Below are 26,754 nucleotides of genomic sequence, written 5' to 3' on the forward strand. Positions count from 1 at the left end.
ATACAGTCGTGAATCGCACATCGATTTCCATTCCTTTCTGACTTGTCAGTATTTTTACCAAGTTTATTTGTTAGCAACTTTACCCAAATAAGAACAGCAGCTGGAGAAATAAAATTAGAGTAGTTAATTACATTATTTTTTTAAGTTCTGGTAAAATGGTTGATGGGTGATGAAGCATGCATTTGATGAAAATGGATGATTGGGATTTGATTTAGCCATACCCTTTCTGTTCTTCGAGAATTGATGGTTTAGATGCCCTAAGTACTATTTTATGTAATGAAATAACTTGCAGCTTTTTTGACAGACAGAGCAATATTTCTTTACCCCAAAGTCTATCATTGTGGCTTTTGAGCTTCACTTAATATTTTGAATAATGAAATAGAAGAATCTTTGTTTGGCAGTTTGAGAGCAGAACATCACTGAAAGATGAAATTGCTGGAGTTAATCAGGCTGAATAACACTGACATTTGCAAGAGGAGATTGCCAGGGAATTAGGATGGGAAAAATGTTCTTAAAGTTGTACAGAGTCTTCTGTGAATTTAAGGGGTGAAAAAACTTAAAAGCACAATTAAGTTTTCCAGGAAGCATTTTTCTCTGTGGAATAGAATTTCTGTGCCTGATTCCAAGCTCAGTGTGCTTGAAGGCCACTGACAGCCCCGCATCTCAGACGCAAATACCCTGAAGGGGCAGCCTGTGAGTCATTAGTGTCCATGTTTCACTGAATTCTTCTTTTAGGTGTGGAGGAGTCGCTTCGCTTCTGTTTCATTTCTGATCTAACACCCTGCTGTTCCTTAGGCTTAAAACCCATCTGGGAAGGCATCTCTATGGTGCCCCAAATCGACTTCAGCGGTGGGCTTGAGCCTCATTCCCCCAGCCTCGGCGGGTACTTTGGAGTCTCTGTTTTGATTTGGAGGCTTGTTTTCTGATAGGAGATTCAATTCTGTCAATTAAGGTAGAACACCTGCTTTTTCCCTGATTTTTCAGTAGATTTACATTTTGAAAAGCAAAGCAGGTGCTTGAATTTTGTAGCATTATAATGAAATGGAAAATTGTCAATGTCACCAAAGTGATTGAAAAATTTCCAAAATGAAGTTGAATTCATGAAATGTGATGAGGCCATGAGGCCAAAATCCCAACATGGCTTTCAAGGAGACATTCCACCAGAGAACTTGGGAGCACTGTGGAGAGATGGCTTCCTCATGGGGCCCTGGCACCCCAGGACTTCAGCATTCCAGAAGGATTTTGAAAAAAAGATGGAGTGCTGGGATACAGTTTCATGTGGTATATTTAATACAGCATTTGTGAATAGCAGATTGTCAGAAACTCTTAGGAGCGCTATTATATCTGTGATTCTGCAGCCAGGAAGAGACACGGGAAATTGCAGCAATTACAGTCCCATCTCATTGATTAACGCCGATTGCAAAATAGTCACAAAAATATTGGCACTGCAGCTTCAGTCTGTTTTACCTAATACTGTTCATGCCAATCAAACGGGATTTACCAAAGGAAGGCACTAAAACAATAGCCGAGAAGCATTTATCATCTCGATGTCCATAACTTAATGCAGGGAACGCAGTTGGTGGCCGATCTCTCCCGAACCGACCTCCTTCCTATCCTGAGCTTCATCTGCAATCACTACTTCTTGGCTTAATCACAGGAAACAAAGATAGTTAACTTTAAAATGTTACATGTTTTGATATGTTAAAAAAAAAAGCCATCAAATCGTATAGTACAATTACACATCATCTGGTGAATCACTGGGAAAGACCAAACTTGAAAACCAGCCAATTTCTTCCCTGGAAAGAATAATTAATTCAGGAATGATGTTTCTATTTATACATCTTTTCAAGAAAAGTGAGAAGTTGTACCCTGAGGAAGTTTCCAAGCATGTAAAAGTTGTTTACATTTCCAGGTTTTATGTTCTATTTTTCTAAATCTTTTGTTTCACAAGAGAATTTGTTCCATATCTTTATGTGGGAACATTTGTGGTCAAAGCAAAAACTGTAGGAATAAAATTCAAATATTTTGCAAAGGATTTTTGTGTTTTTTTTTGGCCCCCCGATCTCCATTTTCTGTTCCTGGCCCCTTCCTCTGTATTAATGTACATACAAATTTATGTTGAACAAAGAGTGACAGGAGTTTGAAAAGACAATGAGGCCCTTTTTTCCCTGGCCTTTGGCTGGTAATCCTAGGACACTGTTGGCCCTGTGAAGGAAGACAAACTTGCTTTATGAAGGGGAAAGACCCCTCCTGAAGCCGAAGTTCTCCTAGATGTTTAGCTGGGATGTAGGTAGAATGAGAGGAAGTTCTTGAGAACATTGTGGTATTAGACCTAGAGAAACCTAATATTAAAACCCTTGTATTTAGTTTGTGGTTGAGTAAAAGCTAAAAAAGAACAATTGTAAATAAAAATTGAACAACCTATGATTGTGAATTTGCAAATTGCTGGTGTCTCCATAGAGAACTTGATGTAAATGAAGTCAGTGGTATTAATTTATTGCCTGTTTTAATAACATAAGGTGTTGTCTATAGCTAAAATATAGTCACTGCTTTGGGAAGAGGGAGGCTGGCAGAAATGTTGCAAGTCAATGACTCAGCTCCATCCATCCTGCAACCTACCCCCTGTTCCTTTCTATGCTGGTGGCCTATTTCCTGGCAGCCAATATGACAGCTCCCTTTCTAAACCACCAAACTCCTACTCATCCCTCAAGACCCATTTCATATTGCCCTTCTTTGGTGAGCCCTTCCTGGATTTCTATGAGGTTGGGTGAGTTTCCCTGTCCTCTCTGCTCTTAGAGTACCGTATTCCTATTTCTATGATAGTATTTAACATTCCAAGTTAATCCACCTGCACACTGGCCCATGGTAACTATCTTGAGGGCAGGAGCTCTGTCTTACTCATCCTTTGAACCCAGCACCTGGTTGTGGGTGCTACAAATATTTGTTCAATGAATAAATACAGGAATGAGACAAGTAACTAAGTAATGATTACTAATGTCATTTAACTAGGAGGGAGGCTTAAAGAGAATGAAGGAGAACTGGTTCTGTGTACACACAGCTATACATTCATTCCAAACCTGCTCTGTTCATCAGCAAATTCAACCCTGGATCCTTCTCTGAATCCGGGGCAGAGGACAGGTGAGAGCAGCCAGACCGAGCTCCAGTCCCAGCTCATCTTTATTATTACAATAATTAAATGAGATGCTTCAAATGAAGCATCTGAGCACATGGCCTGGAGGGGAGTAAATGCCCAGGAGGCGTAGTAGTCAATGTGAGGCTAATAGGATTTCAGGGCTTGAGACACCGCAACAAGCAGCCCTGTGCTCCTTTGTGTCAGAACAGCCTCAGCAAATGCTTTCCTAGTACTTATGAGGCATGCCAGAGTCTTTACACTGTGCACTAGAACTATAATGCCCTAGCCCCCAACTCCCAACTGAACAGACTCCATCTTGGCCAAGGGGACTCCAGAGAAACTTTAAAACCTGAGTTCTCAGCCATGACGGGAAGGGAGGTCAGATGCACCTCATTTTGCCCCCTCTGTTTTGGAGTTTAGGCACAACTGACCAGCATTAATGCTAAGACAGAGACCATAAGGCTGACAGAACACACTCTTTGTGGCACTAAGGTGCCAAATTATAATCAGGACCCAAGGCCATGCAAGACAAGGGTGACGTTGCACCCACAGGCCATCAGTTCTACCCGAGAGACCACTTTCATCCAGTGTGCTGTGGCTGGCTCTATGATTCACAGACCTCCTTATCTTTTTCTTTTTTGAAAAAGGTGACACAGGGTCTCACTGTGTCACCCAAGTTGGAGTGCAGTGGCAAGATCATGGGTCACTGCAGCCTTAACCTCCCAAGCTCAGGTTATCCTCCCATCTCACTTTCCTGAATCTCTGGAACTGCAGGCATGCGCCACACTGCTGGGCTCATTTTTGTATTTTTTGTAGAGATGGGGTTTAGCTGTGTTGCCCAGGCTGATCTCAAACTCCTGGGCCCATCAGATTCACTCACCTCAGTCTCCCAAAGTGCTGAGATTACAGGCATGAGCCACATCACCAAGCTAGACTTTCTTAACTTAAACATTCCTTTCTGCTAACTCCAAGTTTTTGGACAAAGTCTTATTCCTTTAACCAGTTGCAAATTAGAGAATCTCAGAATCTAACTGTGGCTTATAAGCCCCTGCCTCAAGATATCGTGCCTTTTTGGGCCAAGCCAATGTATACCTCCACTATTGATTTATGTCTTTGCCTGTAACTCCTGCCTCCCTGAAATGTATAAAATCAAACTAACCAGACCACCTTGGGGCAACTTACTCAAGGCTTCTTGGGTTTGTGTTTTCCCTGGCTGTGGTAATTCACACTGGCTCAGAATAAACCTCTTTAAAGTATTGTACAGAGTTTGCTTTTTCCCTTAACAACAGATACTAACTCATTGGTGCTCACAGCTGCCCTATGAGGGAGATACACTTTTATGTTACAGGTGAGCACCCTGGGACTCAGAGACGGTTAGTAACTTGCTAAGGTCACACAGCTAGTAAGTAGCAGATCTGGGATTCACACCAAGGCAGTGTGTTCCAGCATCCTTAATACATACATGAAGTATTTATCAAGCATCTACCTTGTGCACGTGTCCTTCATTGTGCATATAATTGTCAGCAACGTTGGATATACAAGACTCCATTAGGAATTCAGGGCTTAATGCTTTTAGCAGAGGCTTAAGTCAGGCAAGTTGAGCTTTTCTGAAAGAATTTGCTGGATTATAATAAAGTTCATTTTCAGAATGAATCTGGTCCAAAGAGTGAAATAACTTATGTTAGCAGTTCTCCATTGATTTCATCTCAGGAATCCTTTATACTCTTAAAAATTATTGAGAACCCCAAAGAGATTTTGTTTCTGTGGGTTACATCCATTGATACTGACCATGTTAGAAAGTAAAACAAACTATTTCAATATTGAAGTATTAATTAATTTACAAATTATAATAAGCCCATTTTATGCTAATACAATTAAACTTTTTTTCTAAAAGATAGCTGTATTTCCTCAAACAAAGAGTGAGGAATGTGGAGAGTGGCATTGCTTTACATTTTTGCAAATTTATTCTGTGTCTGGCTTAATAAAGACAGTTGGACTCCCGTCCTTCTTCTGCCTTCACTCTGTTGCAATGTGTCATTTTGGTTGAAGTAAATGAAGAAAATTCAGTCTTGCATAAATATGTAATCAAAAAAGGAGTAGTTAATAGCCTTTGCAGAATAATTTTTAGTACTCTTCCTTGTTACAACACCAAACTCAACAAGTGGTAGTCTGTTAAAAGTTAGTGGCTGTGCGGATTCTGAAACCACACCGATGAGCTTTGCATGCCCTGTCACACTAAAATCCATTACCCTTTGAACGGGTCTTTTTTTACCCAAGCATGATTTTGCAAAATCATGCATTGGTCACTTGGAAAACAGTGATTCGCTCAGTTATGCAGATCTTCCAAATGCTCACAGATTTCATCATACAATATTGAAAAGTCACATTCATTAATATCACCCACCTCATCAGACAGGTCTTCAGGAATGGAGGGCACATTACACCAGTGTGTCTCTGCATCAGCCCAGGCATAAGGATGGAGACACTCAGTGCAGAAGGCTGGGGCTGTGTTCTTTCCTACCCAGCCCCTTCCCAGTACAGACCAGGGTTCGCCGGGTTCCAGGCTGGTGCCTGAAAGCTGCGTGTGTTCCCAACACCAAAACAGAAGCATATTCAGCTTGCGAATTTCACGCTAAGATTTTTCATGATATTTGCCTACAAATCATGGACAGCCAAAAGAGCTATTGTGACTTGGTCTTGTCATGTTAACCAGCTTTGATTTTTTTCTGATTTTGCTGTCTGACATCACAGACAATCTCTGAGAAGGAAAAGCAGGCATCCAGATGAAGTTTGTAGTTTAGATTCACTCTTGTTTTATTTTTGAGTGGGCGCTATATTCGTAAACATCTTGCAGAAAGTAGTTTTGGAAGGATTAAGTGGTTATGATGCTGCTTTACCTTCTAGAGCTCTAGAAATGGGGAGACCCTTTATAGAGGAGCCAGAGAGGTTAATAAGGCTTATATGAGACTCAAGAGCAAACGTGTGCGGGAACTTGGGGTCAAGGGAAGAAGAGCAGGTAGCAAGCTCTCCGTGGGTGCAGTTTGTGAGAGGCAAGGCTTGTCAGAGAGTGAGGAGGCCCCAAGTGAAAGTACCACCGACCCCTGGGAAGCCTGGCTGACCCTCTGCCCTTCACCTGTGCTTCCTGGTGCTCCTCCTGCTGCTCAAGGGCTCTGGAGCAGGGACAGGTTGCTTAGATGTCACACTGAGCAGCCGTTTATCTCTTCACAGTATAAACTATCTTCCAGCAGTAACAGCTGCAGAGGTTGGAAGAGCTGAACGTGACAGGGTTGGAATGGACGAGGGACTGAGGGAGAGGAGAGAATTCATGTTAGCTGAGTATGTAGTATGAGGGAATCCATGTTAACCGAGCATATACTAAGAGGGAATCCATGTTAGCTGAGTGTATAGTAGGAGGGAATTCATGTTAATTGAGCATATACTAAGGGGGAATTCGTGTTAATTGAGCATATACTAGGAGGGAATTCATATTAATTGAGTGTATACTAGGAGGGAATTTGTGTTAATTGAATGTATACTAGGAAGGAATTCATGTTAACTGAGCATGTACTAGGAGGGCGTTCATGTTGAATGTATACTAGGAGGGAATTCACATTAATTGAGTGTATACTAGGAGGGAATTCATATTAATTGAGCATATACTATGGGCCAGGTACTGTGTCAGGCATTGTGTGACTGTCACATTATCCAATCCTAGCTCAGGGAGAAAGGCTGTCCTGTTTCCATTTTATGGATAACAAAAGTGAGGTTCCGGGGGTGTAATTTGCTGGAGGGTACCTGCTGCTAAGCAGAGGAGTCTGGTTTCTAGGACTTAAACGTCCTTCTTTCTTCCAGCTTCACAAGATTCTTCCACTTGGTGTTCCTATGTTTCCTTCCTAGAGTGATGTCTTTAATCCAACTGGTAGAGAAAGAAAATGCCCTCCTAAGTTTATCTGAAAGCTGATCAAAGTCTAAGGATACATAAAAGTCATTACTGTTTTTATCTGCAAGGCATATACAAAATGTGCATGTGGTCAGCACAGCATTACAAGCCAGTCAGCACTAGCCCTGCTCTCAGAGAATCTAGACAAGAGTCAAGGGACTGAAAAATCTGACCCAAGCTTCATCTCATGCCATAGAAATTGAGAAAATCCAGCAGGAGTAGCAGTTGGAGAGAGAATGTACGGCATAAAGAGTGAACCAGGAAAGTCTTCCTGGAAGGGGAAAATTTTGATTTGAGATTTGGCTTTTTTTCCTCTGGTGCTTCATGAATATATAGCATTAAAAAACCCATGAAACTGTGAGACCTCTGACTAGAGGGGTAACCAATGTTAATTGCTAATTTGTGCATGTAATTATTGGAAGGCCCTGATAGGCCGCATCATTCCTGAGGTAGAGAGACTATTGTGGAGTGTGTACGTATGGATACGTGGGACCCTCACAATGTCTGTTCGCCATTCACTTCATCCCCACAGAACATTGCCCTTCACCATATGCACAGAATCACTGAGTGTTATCATTGAAAAATGTCTTACTGAACTTACTGGGAAAATGATGTATTTCATAGATTATTAGTGAGATTGGACAATGTTCACATTAAGACATATTAGTTTTCCTTTTTCTTTTAATTCTCTACTTACAAATTTTTCCCATTTTTCTCCCGGATTATAGAGTACATATAATAATATGATCTTTATGTCTCGAGAGTGAACTGTTCTCTGTTATTTTGAAGTTATTTCTGTTATGTTGAAGTTATTTTTTCCTAGTCTTCCATTTGTCTCTCATTTTGCCTTTGACATCATTTCATAGACATTGATGACAGTCGTAGGGGAGGAAAAATTTAATTTTCCTCACCCATTGCTAGGTTCATGGCTGAGGCCCCTGTAACAAAAGGCAGATTAACAGAAGAAGAGCAGACATATCTATTTAATGTCAGTTTAACATGCCACAGGAAACTTTAGAAATGAAGAAACAGAGAAACCTGTGTGTTTTATGCTTAGGTTTGATGAACAGTCATGGGGATGTATGATTGGACAACGGGGTGGATGGCCTAGCAGTAATAAACCAGGGAGCAGGGAGGCTTAGCAAGGCCTATGTGTTCTGATTCTTCTCTGTGTCCTTGTCTTTAGAGATAAAAATGTTCCTTTCCTCTGGGTACAGGGAGTGCGCCTCTCCCACGAGGGTCTCAGGACCAGCTTCAGCGGAGCAGGGTGGAGAGAGGTGAGAGGAGCTTTCCTGCTTCTGCTGTTTCCTCAAAGGCCAAGGGACTGTGTCCCGGGCTGCTTGTCCTCAACCTGCTTTGCCTTTTCATCTAGAGACACAGAAGGCCTTTCTTATCCCCATACCATGATTAACCCTTTTCCGTTTGCTTGGAGAGGACGCAGCGGTGGCACTTGCGGCTGCAGTGTTTACCCCGAGATAACTTTGTCATGAAATACCTCAGTTTTGTTATTTTTGCATCACTGTAGTATATCAACTTTGGAAACAAAAGACATTCTATTTATAGCATTCTGTTTTTAGTAACAGTATTTTCCATTTACAAAATCGCTGAAAATGTCAAATCCTAGAAAACGTGGCATTCTCACATGTGATATGAACATCATTCTCAAACAGTTGTTGGCCGAAGATTCATTTGATGAATCTGATTTTTCCGAAACTGACAATTCTGATGATTCAGACGATTCTGATGTTAGCTCTGTTTAGAAATAACTCCAAGAACAGTTTTTATATTTTACTTTTACCTTGAAAATCAGTCAGATTTGCTTTAGCCTCAAAGAGCGTGTTTATGTAAAAGTGAGCGCTAGCAGTGAGGTGCACTTTATTTTTTCCAAATGGGCAAATGGTTAATTTTTTAAAAAGTGTTCTGTGATATCTTTTAGTACTTTTATAGTATTTTGTGTTTATCACATCTGAAATTTATTTTTGTGTAGAATATTTAATATTTTTGAAAGGAGTAGTTCAAAACCACTTGCTGAATTGACAAATTTTTCCTTGATATAAAAATGTCACCTCTACCGTATACACCAAGATGCATACATGCATTTCTTACTTCTAGGCTCTTCCTCTTTTTCCATTTATTGATTTTTTATGTTTCTGAGCCAACACCACAATGTTGTGAGCGCTACAGTTATCAAATATTCTTTGATATTTTACACTGCTAATTATTGTATTTCCTGTACATTTTCTTTTCTAGATGAATCTTGAAATTAGCTAGTCAAAGTCTGTAAAATTTCCTTTGGGATTTGGATGTGGGTTGGATTGGATTAATTTGGAGAACTAACATTCTGATGATAATGTTTATCGGTTTGATTTTCATTTTCCACGTTATCATTTTCAACTGCGAGTGCTTCGACCTTTCCTTGGCTCTCTGGGAGAAAGTCTTCTGTCTCTCCCCAGCAGCATTGATTCCATTTTCTACCCGGTCCACTCTGCTTTTTGCTGCCTTCACTGCATATTTTAACCCTGCTCCTGTTGCTTTCCCTATGACGCTCTTTCCTGTTGAGAAGTGTCAAGTAAAACTCTCTAAAAGTGATTTCACCTCCTTTAGTAGATAATTTCCAAGGGTACGGTTTTCCACTGGATCTTAGATAATTATTCCCTTTCTCCTGTGTTGCAAGGTGTCCGTGCAGAGACATTAAATGAGAGCCCTCTGGGCGCTGGTGGTGGGCTTAGCGTGGTGCACGTTGAACCAACTGCAGGATTCCAATCTGAAGGGAGGTTCTCCTGCAGGGGGATGCTGCTGATGGACTACTGATACTGATGGGTACTGATACTGCCTACTGATACTGATGGGTACTGACAAGCACCAGGCCTGGAGAAGCAATTCTTTACACCAGGATGAACAAACAGAAAGGACATCATGCTGGAAGCCATGGGCGTATTTTGAATGCAGCAGAAAGGAAATGTTAGCCTCACACTTAATGGGGGAAATGGTGGTTTTTCCACTGGCTGTGGGATTTCAGATAGAGGCAAGAATGTGTACATTCCCTGATCACAGAAAACTGACTTATCACAGGAGGAGGCAGACGGCTCAGAAAGGTGAGAGCTCTAACTTCCATGAAGTGGCAGAGTGATGTGGTGTGTGTCTGTGGAGGTGGCATATCATGTGTCATGGTGTCTAATAATGTGGTGGGGTAGAACACGGTGAGACCAATGTCTGGAATGGGCAGGCTGGCTTCTGCCTTCATCCCTGTCCTCCGCTGGGCTGTGAAGGGCCCGGGCAGCAGGGCCCTCTCCTGGGGGGCTGTGGGAATGCCTGGCTGCGGGTCAGCCCACGGAGGAGCTTTGACACTGGCCCAGTGTGAGCTCACGGGGACACCCACACCTGTGTGAATGTGTGAGAGGACATCTGTGCAGGCCAATGGGGAACCAGTATGTGTGTGTGTGTCTGTAGGTGTATGGTGAGTGTGTGTTTATGTGTTTGTGGGGCATATGTGTCTCTTGGTGGTGTGAGGTGTGTCTAGGGGAGGGTGAGTGTGTGGTGTGTGTGTGTGCATCTGTCTGTGATATGTGTATCTGATGTGTGTGTGATGTGTGTGGGCGTGTGTGTGTCTGTGGTGTGTGTCTGGTGTGTGTGGTGTGTGCGTGTGTCTGGTATGTGTATCTGTGGTGTGTTTTTGTGTCTGGTGTGTGTAGTGTGTGTTGTGTGTGTGTCTGTGGTGTGCATGTGTGCATATGGTTTGTCTGTGGTGTGTATGGTGTGTGTGTGGGTGTCTGTGGTGTGTGTCTGGTATGTCTGTGGTGTGTGTTTGTGGTGGGTGTCTGTGGTATGCGTGTGTCTGTGGTGTGTGTGTGTGGTATGCGTGTGGTGCATGTGTCTGTGGTGTGTGGGTGTGTGTCTGTGGTATGTGTGTGGTGTGTGTGGTGGGTGCCTGTGGTGTGTGTGTCTGTGTGGTGTGTGTGTGTCTGTATATGTATGTGGGGTGTGGGGCGTGTGTGGGGGGCTTGTGTGTGTGGTGGGTGTCTGTGGTATGTGTGGTGTGTGTGTGTGTGGTGTGTGTCTGTGGTGTGTGTGTGTGTGGTATATGTGTGTGGTGTGTGTCTGTGGTGTGTGTATTGGTGTGGTATGTGTGGTGTATGTGTGGGTTTGTGTCTGTGTTGTGTGTCTGTGGTGTGTGTGTGTGGTGTATGTGGTGTGTCTGTGGTGTATGTGGGTGTGTCTGTGGTGTGTGTGGTATGCGTCTGTATGGTATGTGTATGTGTGGTACATGTGTGGTGTGTGTGTGGTGTGTGTCTGTGGTATGTGTGGTGTGTGTCTGTGGTATGTGTGTGTGTTGTGTGTGGGTGTGTGGTGTGTGGGTGTCTGTGGTGTGTGGGTGTGTCTGTGGCGTGTGTGGTGTGTGCGTGTATCTGTGGTGTGTGTGTGGTATGTGTCTGTGTGGTAAGTGTATGTGTGGTGCATGTGTGTGGTGTGTGTGGTGTGTTTCTGTGGTGTGTGTGTGTCTGTGTGGTGTGTGTGGTGTGTGTGTCTGGTGTGTGTGTGTCTGTGTGGTGTGTGTGTCTGTGCTGTGTGTTTGTCTGTGCTGTGTGTGTGTCTGTGTGGTGTGTGTGGTGTGTGTGTCTGTGGTGTGTGTGGAGTGTGTGTGTGTCTGTGGTTTGTGTGGTGTGTGTGTGGTATGTGTGTGATAAGTGTATGTGTGGTGCATGTGTGTGGTGTGTGTATGGTGTGTTTCTGTGCTGTGTGTGGTGTCTGGTGTGTGTGTGTCTGTGGTGTGTGTCTGTGGTGTGTGTGTGGGTGTGTCTGTGGTGTGTGTGTGGTGTGTGTGGGTGTGTCTGTGGTGTGTGTCTGGTGTGTGTGGTGTGTGTGTGTCTGTGGTGTGTGTGTGGTATGTGTCTGTGTGGTAAGTGTGTGTGGTGTGTGTGGGTGTGTGTCTGTGGTGTGTGTGTGTCTGGTGTATGTGGTGTGTGGTGTGTAGGTGTGTCTGTGGTGTGTGTCTGTGGTGTGTGTGTGGGTGTGTCTGTGGTGTGTGTGTGGTGTGTGTGGGTGTGTCTGTGGTGTGTGTGTGTCTGTGGTGTGTGTGTGGTATGTGTGTGGTAAGTGTGTGTGGTGTGTGTGGGTGTGTGTCTGTGGTGTGTGTGTGTCTGGTGTATGTGGTGTGTGTGGTGTGTAGGTGTGTCTGTGGTGTGTGTCTGTGGTGTGTGTGGTGTGTGTGTGTCTGTGGTGTGTGTGGTGTGTGTGTGTCTGGTGTTTGTGGTGTATGTGGTGTGTGTGTGTGGTATGTGGTATGTGTCTGTGTGGTAAGTGTATGCCTGGTGCATGTGTGTGGTGTGTTTCTGTGTTGTGTGTGTGTCTGTGGCGTGTGTCTGTGTGGTGTGTGTGCAGTGTGTTTCTGTGGTATGTGTGTGGTGTGTGTGTGGGGTGTGTGGTGTGCATCTGTGGTGTGTGTGTGTGGTGTGGATGTGTGTGGCGTGTGTTTGTGGTGTGTGTGGTGTGTGTGTGTGTGGTATGTGTGGTGTGTCTGTGGTGTGTGTGTCTGTGTGGTGCATGTGTCTGTGGTGTGTGTGTGTGGTGCTTGTATCTGTGTGGTGTGTGTGTAATGTATGTGTGGTGTGTGGTGTGTGTGTCCGTGGTGTGTGGGTGGTGTGTGTTTATTCGTGGTGTGTATGTGTGGGGTGTGTGTGTGTGTGGTGTGTGTGTGGTGTGTGTGCGTATCTATGTGGTGTGTGTGGGGTGTGTATGTCTGTGGTGTGTGTGTGTCCGTGGTGTGCGTGGTGTGTGTGCATCTCTCTGGTGTGTGGAGCACACAATCCCAGCTCTCCCTCTGGTGCCCTCTGCCCGTGTCTCCATCAGCCCCACGTGTCCCCCTCGTCCCTAGGCCGCATCCGACTGTCCACGTTGCCCTCTGAGGTCCGGTGCCTCATCCGTCAGGAAACTGGGTCTTGGGGCCGCACAGGGGACAGCTCCCAGCCCGCGTGTGCAGGCGGCTCTGGGGGCTCCCAAGGTGGCCTCCTTCCCGGCCAGGGCGCCTTCCATTCTTCCTCATTCGCAGCCATGACCCTCGCTGGAAGCTCAGGCAGAAGCCCCTGACATGTCTCCTATGGCTCCTGAGGTGGCCCCAGCCCCGGGAACCTGCAGGGCCAATGCAGACTGGGAGCCTCTGCCCCAAGCCACGTGGGCCTCGATCCCCATTCGGTGGCCCAGGCATCAGGTGCTGCTGTCCAGAAGGTCCCTGTCAATCAGGCAGAAACGGTCCCTTGGGGCCCAGCCTCCTGGGTGCTGCCCGGGTGCTGCCATCCACCCCTCACCAGTATGGGCCTCGCACCAGTTTGGCTCAGTGAGGAGCACCCACGAGAGGAGGCCGCTGTGCCTCCCAAGTTCGCCCGGTTCTGCGGCCCAGCCTTCACCTGTTCTCAGGCCACAGCCAAGTTGCTAAATTCCTGGCATGTTTTGCTTGCTTCCACTTGGGATTGAAATTTTAAACACTTGACCGCCATCCTCCTTAAATGCACGCATCATGCAACGTGTCTTACAAGAAACCAACGCAGCTCCTGACCCTGAAGTATAGCTGAGCTCGCAGGGCCTCGGAAGCCACACAAGTTCCTTTTCTTCCCTGCGAATCATTTGTTGCTGTCTTGACTTTTTGGGCATAATTGAGACAACATGTTGATGTGTATTAACGCCAAGGCCATTTCACTTCACGGAGAAGAAAATGCCACTGGGGTCTAATGAAGCCATTGATTTAAAACAATGCTCAGAAAACGGTTGCAGAGACTCCGTGTTCCCTAAGTTACGAAGAGTTTGTTCCTGCCCGTAGAAGCCGCCTCGCCTCCGCAGTGCCACCTTCGCTGCCCCCAGCCACCGGCACAGCTGAGTCAAAGTACAACCGCCCAGCAACGCTTTCCAGCAGGGAACGTTGCCCTGAACAGCTCTGACTGTTGAGCGCATGTTAGAAGGCGCCACCCTAGCGCATTCCCCTACAGTATTTGAAACGACTCGTGTTACGTTTATTGGAGGAATGAGTCAGCAACCCTGAGAGGCTGTGACTCTCGCACCCTTTCCTGGCTCTGCCCTGTGGCCAGCTCCAAGGGCAGCAGGGAGATAATTTATATCGGCACGACCCCAAGCCTTGCCTCTGAGCAGCAGCAGCAGGAGCACCGGCCCACACTAGGCAGAGCAGGGTCTGTTCTGGCTCTGACATTTTACAGCCACGTGGCCCAGGATAATCTTTCTCTTTCCCAGTTTCCCTGTTTTTAGTAGAGGGGTGATAACGTCCACCTCCTTCATGAGCTTGTCCTAAGCAGCCCAGGAAGTATGAATGGGGGCGAGGCTGTCACCGGTTGTGTAGTCTGATGGATGTGGGGGTGATCCTTGACTTGACCCATAGCAGGTGTCCACTGGGTATGTCCTGATCCAATCCGTGCCCTGCACTGCTGCTTCTCCCTATCACCATTTCTCTCCGCGTGCAAGGACAGGAGGCCCCTCCAGCTTTCCACTGTGAGGAATTTCAGTAAATGTTCCCAGGGACACCAGTCCACGGGGTCCGGATCCGAGTGTGCTGTTATCCCCAAATAGTGTTGCAATCCCTTTCCTGGTTGAAGTCAGGTGGACTGTTATACTAAGAAGTCTCTGTGTTTGTGCTGCTTTGGAAACGCCTTAGTTCATCTTAGCTTGGCCTCCCTGAGAGCATCGTCTGTACCATCCTCCTCTCTGCAGACCCCTCCTGTTTCCCTGCGGAGCCCCTCCTCGGTAAGTTCCCGTCTGCTCTGCGCACCTGCTCTCCCCACCGGGTCCCTCATTGCTTTGAAGGCTTCACACCAGCCTTGGTCTGCAGCCTCCCCTCTCAGTGGTGCTCTGGTCCCGTGAGGCTTACGGCACACACGCGTCCATGAGAGAAATGCCGTTGGCCCAGAAGGTCACTCTGGGGGCTGTAAAATTTGACTCCCAAGAGCTGAGAGACGACTTGCAAAAGTCTGGTTTCAATAGTGAAGAGTTCAGCAAAACCAACCACGATGAATAATTGTCATTGCAAAGACAGAACACTGAGATGTGAAGTGAGTAAGAAGGGGTGAGACAGACACTCTGAAGTGGAGTTCACCATTGAAACACTTGTGTTAATAATAAATCAAAGCAGTTTTCATGGAATATTCTGTTGTTTTCCTAACAGTATTTACTGCCCGCTCACAGACCCACAGGCAGGGGATACTTTCTGAGTGTGGGAACAAGGTTGCCCCATAGAACCAGGGCCACCGCCTCAGCCCTCAGCCTGGATGCAGGAAGGGGCGGGGAGGACGTGGGCCATGAGGCACACAGGTCCCAGCTGGGCGGCATCTGTGGCACCTGGTTGTTCTTACCTGGGCCAGTGACCTCCTTTCTAGTGGTGGCCTACCTGGTGGGGCCTACCTGGCGAGGCTCTGGCGGGTCGAGCTGAGACAGAACATGGTCTATGCCTCCAATGGTGCCTCTCGATCTCCACGGCCCCCCAAACAGCACTCCTTCCCTGTCCCTCGTCATTTCTGGGGGTGGAAACATCTCCAGATCCTAACAAAGCCCATTCCCTTCTGAACAGTTTCCGCTGAACCTGAGGCAATTGCAATACTTTTAGATATAGGATTCTGAAATTCAACATGTAGACAAACTTAGGAGGTCAGGCCGTGGAAACCCTGAAATGTCATGCAATTTTATGCATATTTAAATTTTCCGGGGCAAAAATCCAAAGCTAGTACCTGATTCTCCAAGGAGCTTCTCAGACCCCCAAATGTTCAGAACATGCTTTGGTGGTCCAAGTCCTCTCTGAGATGAATACAGAGCAGGTCCACACGGAAGGTGTTCCATGAGTCCACGTGGCTCCAAACCTGGGATCCCGAGGTCTAGGGCAAAGCGCTCTAGAGACAGGAGAGGCGGTGGTCAGAAAGGAGGAGAGGAGGAGATACCTGGGCTGATCATGCTGTTAATTCTGTGTGTCAACTTGGCCAAGCCCCAGTGCCCAGATATTGGATCAGATATCAGTCTGGATGTTGCTGTGAAGGTGTTTTTAGAGGAGATTAACCTCAAATCAGTGGACTTTGGGTAAAGCAGATGGCTTTCCGGAATGTGGGCTGGTCTCATCCAATCTGTTAAAGGCCTTAAGAACAAAAGACTGAGAACTCCCCGAGAAGGAGCTCAGCCTGCGGACAGACGCTGAGCTGCAGCACTGAGTCTTCCCTGGGTCCCCAGCCTGCCCCCTGCCCTGCAGACTGTGGACTTGCCAGCACTCATAGTCACGGTGAGCCAATTCCTTAACATAAACCTTGAGGTAGACAAACAAAGATGTAGCTCTGTAGAGAATAGATACAGGTCTATTTGTTGTGTTTCTTGGGAGAACTCTAATACATGGTCTCATTTTTCTTAATTAATATTTATTTAGCTATTACTAAGCTCTAATTATGTTACACACACTATTTAATTCTCAGAATAACAGTATGAGGTGGGCCATGGCCCAAGAGGTGTCCAGCAGGAAGTGGTGGCGGGGAAGAGAATTGGAAACACCTCCTGTGCCTAGAGCCTCTGGTGGATTCTGGGGAAGGAAGAGGATGAGGTGAGTTTGAGCCTGTGTCTTCTTTCCTTGTGATCGCCGGTGTGTTAGGGAGTGGACCACTTGCCTGAACTTCTGTGCAGTGCTGGTTGTCTTCGTTAGCGTAGAATTTGGCCCTTTGGAAGCATCACTGCATCCACAGCTCCCACGTTGTGGCAGCAGGCACTCCTTTCTTAGCCCTCCCCTAGCTCCAGTTCAAGCCTTCTTGTCTATGCAGCCCCTTCCAAAAGTGAAGACGAGTGAGCTTGATCCAACTCGGGGAGCCTCCAGGACCCCATTTCCCGGCTGACTCATGTCTGCCCCCGCTTTGGGAGGCTGCTCAGATTCCCTCCCACCTGGGCCCTGGCAGGAAGGAGCGCTTCCAGGAGAGCCTCGCGACCCCACCGGGCTTTGCTGGACACAGTGCATGGCAGCTCAGGCTTGTGAAAGGCTCAGATTTGACTTGGCATAAGCTCAGCCATGCAATTATTCCCACCGGGACACTGAGTTCTCTTTCCCGGCCAAAGGACTTGGCAGAGCCCAAGCCCCATGGGGAGGTGAGAGCACCTTGCTCTCCTCTTCTCTCAAACAGACAGCTCCAGCACTCCTCACCAACATTGACCACACACTTGAGCCTGCCTCTCCTGTCATCATCCAATTATGCCTGGAACAGCGTGGGGAGGAATGGAGACACTGCAAAGGCAGGAGGGGAAGAGGGGGCTCCTACCCATGACCTCGCAGCTTTCTGGCAGGCGGCCACCCCTCCTGGATGTGCAGGGCCAGACTCCCTCCCCGTTATTCTCAGCCGTCATCTCAGAAACCCTGGGACAGTGAGAGCAGGGTTGGCAGCTGCAGTTGGCTCCAGGACTGTCCTCAACTCTGGATTTGGCATTCCTGGGTGGCTTTGCAGGGCTGCGTACTTTACCTTGTCAGAGGACGGACATGTGTGAGCAACACCTTGAGGCTTAGACTTTCAAAGATGAGCAGCTCACACTCAAGTTGTCCCTGAATGCCAAGATCTGTAGGAGATGGCTGTGTGGCCCCTTCAGGAGAGAGGCCAGGAGCATAAAAGTAGGGGACACAGGGTGGAGTGGAGAGATGCCACCCAGGGAACTGGCAGTTGTTGGGAATGTCAAGTCTCTGTGGGCACCAGGCCCAGGGGTGGGTCTTTGCTATGACGCCTTGCTCGATGCCAACAACCACCTTCCGACATGCTTCTCTTTTGTCACCAGAGAAAAAGTGTCATGAAAACTAGAGAGGTGCTAACAGTGGTCCAGCTTTCATCCTTCACCATCTGCCTGCACCAACGACAACAGCCCTGTCTCTGACTTCTCCCCAAAAACTTTTGCTCCAAATTGGTCTGCTTTGCCAAGTGGTGCGTTGGCGCGCCGTGGTTCACAGCTTGGATCACAGTACCCCTCGCAACCGCTTGCATCCTGCCCCAGCCCTATCCCAGGAATGTTCTCTTCATCTTTTGAAACCTACACTTTGAGATGCTTCCTCAAGCCTTCTCTGCCACTTGAGCTGCAAGCGGCTTATCTTCTCCCGTTCCCGTGGCAGGATGCTGTCGCTGTACGCCTGTCCCTGGACAGTTGACAGTGTCTCTCGGGTCACCCCCCTCCCCCCGCCCCCCCCCCCCCCCCACCGCCTGTATGATCGCTGAGGTTTATGACTGGATCTTATGTCTTTGCAGTGCTGGGCACTGGCACGGCTGCTCATAGAAAGGTCCCGATGGACACAGCAATGGCGGGCAATAGAGGGATGTGCATGGGTGGCCAGCCCCTGTGACGGCAGGACTGAGGCAGGGCCGTGCCTGCATGGCCAGCCCCTGTGATGGCATGCAGACCCCGGAACCCTGGACTTCTCCCCTGTGATCAGCAGCTCCCCTGTCACACTTTAGGAGTGGCTCCCCTCCACACAGCTGCATACTTTGGGAAAGAGGTTGGGTTTCACATGAGAAATTCCTATTTTCAAAAGGAATAGATTGGAAGCTGTGAGTGGGCACTGACCACAAGGAATTCCTTCCCCGGAAGTCACTCTCTCAGCAGGTAGCTTGGAACAGAGTGTGCTCCTAGGACAGGACGAGAAGCAGTGGGGCTCCAGGTGGGTCTGCAGCAGCCAGGGTTGTTTGTGATTGACCTCACTCTGTGAATGTGGGGTACCCAGTGAGTAAGTCTCAATCCGACTTTCCAGTCCAGAGGGGTCATCCACAAATGTCTTCTTCAGGCAAACTCCACCTTGAAGGATACTGGCGAGCTCAAGCTTAGAATGACTGTCTGACATAGTTTAGGAAGATTCTGTCTCATCCTTTTTTCCATCCCATCAAATTTCTCCTGAAACATTTCTACCATCAGTGGTCTGTATTGGGTAGGGTTCTAACATCACAGATAACAGAAACCAGGTCTGGCTTATTTCAGCAGTTAGGGTTCTGATATTGCGGATAACAGAAGACGAATCCAGCTATTTAAGCAGAAAAGGATTTTTATTTGGACTGAATTAAATGGGAGAATCAAGAAGCGGGTTCTGAAAAAGGCAGCAGCCAGGGCAGCTCTGCAGCGACTCAGGAGAAGGAAAGACGAACACTCTGTGTGCTGCTGGGGAACGGAGAGGCTCCCACCCCTTCCGCACTGCTGGTGTTTCCATCTTGCATACTCCGCTCAAAGCTCAAAGCCATGGGAAGGGGCGTCTGGCTGATGTGGCTTTGAAAAGTGTCCACCCTGGCTTGGGGAGAGGCATCCCTTTGGCCACTGGGCCCTGGTTTCTGGGGACTCTGAGTCCGGAGCCCGTGGTGTGGAAGATGGAGGAGCTTAGAAAACCTGAGGTTCCAGTCTTAGGTTGCTGCATTTAGGGAGTTGAAAGAGAGGAAGGGAAGATAATGAACTGCTCTCTGACATGTGAGGTTTGGGATGGGTCATCAGGGTGGAGAAGCCAGTTAGCCATCAGCGGAGAGCACACAGCGGGCTCAGGGCTGGGAGAGATGTGTGGGAATTGCAGGAGATGGGAGCTGCCGATGAGAAAATGGCTAAGAGCAGACAGGAAAGTGGGAAGGGTGGGATAGGACGGCGTGGGGAACTCTGACTCTCAGCAATCGCTCGGATGAGGACAAATAGCCAGCAGGCAAGGCTGGAGGGTGCCCAGGAGGCAGGGGAGGTCGCTGGTGCCGCTGCTGAGCCCGCAGGCCAGCCTCTGCCAGGCTACCCTCACCACTCTGGCCTCTCCTTACGCACAGCCTGTTCAGGGACTTTCCTGAATGTGGCCACTGTCAGTCCTTGGGCCTTGGCTGTAGCCTCTGTGGGACATAACTTATAGTAGATTCTTTTGGTGGAAGCTCATGGAAATTTCTACCATTTTTAAAAAAAAGTGAAATCTTAATTTTAGAGAAAAGTAAAGTCCTTCCCTCCCATAATGCTTTGGAATGGCAGGTTTTGAGAAGAGCCAACCCCAACTTTGACAACAAGACTTGCAAATGCTCCTTCCTTGCCTGCTGCCCCCTGCTTTGATGGAGCACACGCTTCACATCGACCCACACGCTACCCCCACAATGAAGCCGTGCAGCCTGCTCCAAGGACAGGGAGGCCCAGGAGGAAGCACATTGCCTGGGGGCACGTGCGAGGTCATCCTCGTGCAGGCTCTGAGCTCTGGGCTGGGACAGAGGAGACTTGTCTATGCCGAGGCTTCCCCACTCTGAAGAAGGACGTGCTAACTTGGCACGTGGGCTCCACTGTCTCTGCTCCTTTCTTTTTCTGTGCTTCATGGAAAGAAGATCATCGTGGCCCCACACCTCCCAGGGCCCCTGTGCTTCCTCCCGGGCCACTCAGCAGAATTCTCGGGCCCTGTCCATGGCATTTGGGTGGGGGCCATGCCAGTCCTCCACGAGCCCGGAAGCTCCTGGTGCCTTCAGCCATCTTGGCATTGTCACGGGAGATTTTTTTTTAATTAAAAGTCTGCCTTGGAGTATGTCAAGCACTCCTGTATTTTTGCCATTCTTCTTATCTCTATGGCAACGAAACTATCTCAACATTTACATGGACATCGTATTCTTTGCTAATGTACTATCTGAACCGTGTGTGTGCGGGGGACGCGAGCAGCAGCCGCCTGCTTCTGCCGGCTGGGGATGCTGAAGTTGCCACGACAACCAAGGGCCCAACGATGTCCTCACCAGCAGCACTAAATGGAAGCTCTAAATTAATTCACCCGCCTGTGTTTTTGTAGCTTATGTTGTTAATTGAAATAATAGGGATGGCCTTGCCTATACGTTCAGAGCACCTGTCCTATGAAACGGCCTGCGGTGTTGACTTAAGTACACTCATCCATCAGGCTAACCTAGCGTGAAATGGGGAAAGTGCAAGACACTTAATGTTGTGCCGCTCCGTATTGACTTGCAGTTGTGGGGAAGCAGCTTTCCTTCTGACAGGCTGGAAACATTGGCAATATAATTTTTTATTTTAAAACTTCACTTATGTCTGCCTTCTTCATCACGAGCTCTGAATCGGAGCACCTCCACAGCTCTGTCAAATGCTCGTGCTTGGTTAACGAGGGCAGTAGCCTTCGGTCACCTGCCTGCATTTACCCAAACATCACGGAGGTGGCGCTGAGCGCATGGGCCTGTGGGCCACCTGGCTCTCCTTGCCCTCTGAAGCACAGGATCAGGACATGCTCCAGCACGTACCTCGTAAGGGTATCGTGTGCCATCACCCCTGCCTTGCCAGTTTCTCTGCTTCCCAGGGCACTCCTGCAGGAACAAATTATGACCTTGGAATCCTAGTTGATTTTCCCACCAAGATGAAAATCCTGGGAGTTAAGGACATGAAACTAGAGCTTTCTCATCCATCTAAATAAAGAAATGGAAGCCCAGGTTGTTTGTGACACTCTGCCTCTGATGAAGGTCCTATTTGGGGGCCATGGGTTAGATTATAAGGTTAAACACTTACACTTGGGAGGTTGGAGGGAGGAATGCAAACATATATTTGCATGGTCCCATTTTAAAACCATCACCAGCTGTGGAAATTGGGTTAGCCTGGCCAGTGTCACCTGGAAGTGAGTTGGCAAGCACTGAGTCAAGCATGAGAGCTGGTCTCCAGCCACCTTCCGTGACATTCCCTTTTTCTTTAATTCTAGACATTCAGGAATGAGGTAAATGGAGCCATTTTTTGCCCATTAATGCCTTGACAGATATTTATTTGCCAAACTAGGAAGTCAGTTGCAGGCTGTGAGGCAAGAGCCCGGGGCAGGCCCACACCCCAAGGGACAGGAGGATGCAGAGACCTCAGGCGTGGGCTGGTCTAGCCTGGGACAGCTGCAGAGACCTGGGACATGGGCTGGTCTAGCCTGGGACAGCTGCAGAGACCTGGGGCATGGGGTGGTCTAGCCTGGGACAGCTGCAGAGACCTGGGGCATGGGCTGGTCTAGCCTGGGACAGCTGCAGAGACCTGGGACATGGGCTGGTCTAGCCTGGGACAGCTGCAGAGACCTGGGGCATGGGGTGGTCTAGCCTGGGACAGCTGCAGAGACCTGGGGCATGGGCTGGTCTAGCCTGGGACAGCTGCAGAGACCTGGGACATGGGCTGGTCTAGCCTGGGACAGCTGCAGAGACCTGGGGCATGGGCTATCTAGATTGGGACAGCATAAGCATGGGGCCCCTGCAGGCCCAGTGAAGCCTCAGGCTTCAAAAGAGGAGATAAAGGGAAAAAAGGCAGGAAGGACAAGAACTTATCAGGAGGCAAACTTCAAATGTTTCCCCTCTCTATCGTCATATGGGGTCAACTTTCACATGTGGTGTAATTTGTCTTTTTTCTTTAGCCCTTTTTATACAGTATGATCAAGAGTTGTGAATTTAATTTCTGTTATCCAGTGTCTATCGCTATAGAAAAAAACAACAACAATAAGCAAACAAGCAAATATGCAGAACTCTTTATTGGGAGTGAAATTCTCATTTTCCTGGCTTTATTGAAAACACTGCTTCTAGAATGTAAAATGTATACCATAAGAGTCAGATCCTGGGTAAGTTTATCAACAGTGGTTGCTATTGATGAAAAGAGCCAAACTCTAAAATGTTTAAGGAGATTTATTCTGAGCCAAATATGTATGACCATGGCCATGACCCAGCCCTCAGGGGATCCTGAGAACATATGTCCCAGGTGGTTGGGGTGCAGCTTGGTTTTATACATTTTAGGGAGACATAAGACTTCAACTAAACACATTTAAGAAAAATCAAATACATTGATTTCGTCCAGAAAGGCGGGACGACTCCAAGCGGGGGCTTCCAGCTTATAGGTAGATTTTAACATTTTCTCGTTGACAATTGTCTGGGTTTATTTAAAGACCTGGGATCAAGAGAAAGGAATGTCTGGGTGAAGATAAAGGACGGTGGAGACCCAAGTTCTTATTTGCAAAGGAGGCCTTCAGGTAGCAGACTTCAGAGGGAATCGGTTGTACAATGTTTCTTATGAGACTGAAAGTCTGCGTTGATGTTAATGGCGGAGAGGTAGAAAGAGGCATGTCTGACCCTCACTGCCCGTCATGGCCTGAACCAGTCTCTTGGGTTAAATTTTTAAAGAGCCCTTGTTGAGGAGGAAGTCCATTCTGATGGTTGGGGGGCCTTCATATTTCATTTTTGGTTTCCAGTGTTAACGGTAATAATAACTTGAGAGGCTGAAGGGGGAATAGAGAGGATACAGGCTTTGGGGGCCAAAAGGCCAGACTTCCAAGTTCTCAACTTCCAGAGCTTTCTGCAGAGATTTGATGCCCTGGGCTTCGAGTTCCTAACTCCAAGTCAGAGGGAAGCCACTCCCTCCCGGGCGGTGGGGAGGAACCAGATCTGAAGGGCACTGAGGAAAGAGCACCTCCTTCCTCTACGCAGAAAACAGGATTCCCCACTCGCAGCAAGCACCTAGCGAAGCTGAACAAACACCTAGCGAAGCTGAACAAACCTGCCCTCCTGTCTCGGCTGCTCTGGCCCTGGTGGGTGGCTCAGCCCCACCTCAGGAGCATCTGGGGCTGGTGGGGGTGAGGGAGAGCCGGGGCTGCTCCCAGGGTAGCTCCAGGCCTCCTGGGTCATCACTCTAATGGTTTTCTGACCGCTGATTTTAAAGGCATTACCAGGAAGGCTTTTACAAGGATGACTTTTACTTTACAGCTGCAACACAATACTCACTGTACTGTCTTTTCGTGCCTTCAGCTAAACACATCGTTGACCCAAGTAGGAGCCCAGTGCACCCGCAGCTGCCAAGCCTCAGGAACAGAGCTTGGCTTACTGTGGGGAGGGGAAATTCTAGTTCTGTGGAGGGTATGATTTTTTGTAGTCGGGTCTAGCTTTTTGTTATTTCTCGTAGAAAGATAGCCAAATTATACTTTGTTTGAGGAGATAAGATTTCTACCCCAACTTAAAACGTTTTTTCCTTTTAAAAGAAATCATAAGTCATTGTGGCCATACATGCTTGATTTCAATTAAGTGACAATTTTAGGCAGATTTGCTGCCAGAAATAATTGGGTAGTGAAAGAAAAACAGGTATCATGTATAACTGTTGCTCATACTCATAGTTATCATTGACATGTAAAGGTGGCATTCCCCAATTGTCCTCCAAAAATATTTAAAAAGTTTTCCAATGTTTGAATGTCTGCACTTGGCTAGTTTTAAAGTAAGCGTATATCACTAAGCATACATTTGAATATCCACACCAAATACTTCTCTTTTACACAGATTTGTGCAGTTTAAATAAGAAAAAAGCTGGTGGAGATTGGGTGATACTCTGGAATCCAGAGGATTTTTACTGTTTGAGAAAATACAATCATCAGACTCTTGGCTGAATGATATCAAATCAGGAACTGGGTTGTGAATTGAAAATTAATTTGGGAGCATTTCTAAGTAAATAATCGGGAACTTGGAGAAATTAGAGCAGATGCATCCCACAGAAGTAAAGACCTCAGCTCTTCGCTGATCAGTGAGTCCAGCCGCAGTTACTTTGGCTTCTTCCGTTCCAGTGTGCGGCACATAATCACCAGGATCTGTGCGTTCGTGGGTGCGAAGGCCCCTCCAGCTGAATTTCTGGTGATAAGTGATGATTCATGAGAAACAGCAAGGGAAGTTTAGGCTTCAAATCAGTCTTATTTCATTTTTCTTCTTGAATTTACTAAGTTCATTATTGCCTTATAGTGATTTTTCCCATACCTTTGTATATTTAATTTCCTTTTTAATAGACAAACTGTCATGGGAGGTTACACAAAGCATTATTATTCAAAGGAATGTTTATATCACTCAGATAAATATCATAGAGCATTATGGATTGGGAGTGTATTTATTTCATAGACAACAGAAAAATGACTGTGTATTATCAAGTAAATACATGCTATATTTAAATAATGCGATAACAATCAACAATCGCCGAGTTTTTCCTTGGTGTTCTGAAATTAGAATATACAGAAAGACAAATTAATATTTAAACTCTCTGTATAGTTTTGAGAATCCATAATATGCATAACAAAGAGAGATGACTTTGGGCCATGCGGGGTACGATGGTATCATGAATGGATTGACTACGGGGGGCCTGCAGAAGTCACACGCACTCAGGGGCCTGAAGAACTGGGGTAATACCTTGAGCACTAAGATAATTCCATTATTATTGAAAGCGTTTATTGCCTGTGGTTCCTCTGTGGGCACCGTATAAAGGACTTGAAACAAAACAATTTGTGATCTTTATGTGCTTAGAGATCCAGGCTACAGATAGAAAAAACAGGCTGAGGTTAACTGTGTAATTATTAAGCACACATAAAACATGTGTGTTATTTTATGCAAGTCAAGGGTGGTCACTGAAAAGAGAAGTAAGACACAGGAGTGAAAATTTCTACGAGGCGGCGTCTCTCAGGGTGGGAGGTGTGCGGCACTGACCTGGGGATCGGTCAGAGCAGCTTTCAGACAAATGGCTCGTCCAGGACAAATCTCCCGCATCTGTAACTGTTTAACTCATTTCATTTGGTTTTCTACCCTCTGTTTAATCCAGCACAATTTCCTATCTACCCCTGGGTGAGTTAAAAGTAAAACACTCAAGTTCAAATCTGCCCTAAAATCCTCAGAAGGATGATGAATTTAGTCAAAGATGCCCTGCTATGAGAAATTCAGCCATAAGACATTCACCGCGACGCCTTTCAGCTACTGAAAGAATCTACAGATTTGTCCTTCTCTTTTTCCATTCCTTAGCAAATTAAAAAGAAAAGAAAAAAAACAGAAACAAAAAACAAATGAAGAAGCAACCGGTACGAGCAGATTTGGTGCAAGAGAACCAATCGCAGGAGCCGCCCAAGCTCACTTAGGAAAAGAGCTGAGCGACAGCAGCTGCACCCAGAAGGTGGAGACCGCATGTGAACCCAGGATTCCAGGCAGCACAAGGCTAGAGACCCCACAAGCAGCCATGGCTGTGCGTTCATGCGGAGCGTCATCACAGCCAACATGGTCTTCCTCCTGGTTAACCAAGATCCCGTTTCAGCCATTCTGGAATTGCAGGGCTGGCCAGAACTTTAGGAACAATACGTGCGATGCCTTCATTTTGTGAGTAACTGGTGTCCTGAAGAGGTGACACCCCTTGCTCAGGACGACTGTAAGAGAGGTCATGGCCGAGTGGGGACCCCTCTAATTTGAGATTTGTGTAGACAGATAAACCTTCTCCATAAGAAACCATTCACATAAGTAAGCCACTCTGCCTGATCAGCACCCTAATCCCTTCAAAATGTCCTAGCATAGCATATTTTCTTTCTCTGTTTTGAGAACAATTTTGAATACATGTGATATGTAACATATAAAATATACTGTGATGTAAAGTATATGATAAGTAAAGATATTATACATATTTTTAATAGGCACCTGGGAGATTCCGGAAACTGTGTCAGTTTCTCTAAGTCAGTATCTTATAAAATCCTCAGAAAAACCCTCCCAGGCAAATAATATTCATATTTTTAAAAATGGGGGAAGTGAGATGCACAGAGGTTAAATTTTTTACCGCACTGAGTTAATGAGCAGTGGCAGGCGTGGGGCCCACACTCTCGTCTGCCAGAGTCCGTTTGGGCAGCAGTGTGTCACAGCATGTCCATCTTCCCTAACCTGCTTCATTCTCTAAACATCGATTTAAACTCAGACACCCCATT

General features: G+C 46.9%; 1 long non-coding RNA gene across 1 annotated transcript in view; it reads left to right on the forward strand.

Moving 5' to 3' along the window:
- LOC129049604 (uncharacterized) overlaps positions 1-26,464 on the forward strand; it is a 52,088-nt gene extending 25,624 nt beyond the window's left edge. The window contains exons 2-3 of the long non-coding RNA XR_008512831.2: positions 16,520-16,644; positions 25,814-26,464. This is a non-coding gene — a long non-coding RNA (uncharacterized LOC129049604). The remainder of the gene's footprint in view (positions 1-16,519; positions 16,645-25,813) is intronic.
- Positions 26,465-26,754: the final 290 nt, after the last annotated feature.

This window comes from Pongo abelii, chromosome 14 (assembly GCF_028885655.2).
Source record: "Pongo abelii isolate AG06213 chromosome 14, NHGRI_mPonAbe1-v2.0_pri, whole genome shotgun sequence".
Lineage (NCBI taxonomy): Eukaryota > Metazoa > Chordata > Mammalia > Primates > Hominidae > Pongo > Pongo abelii.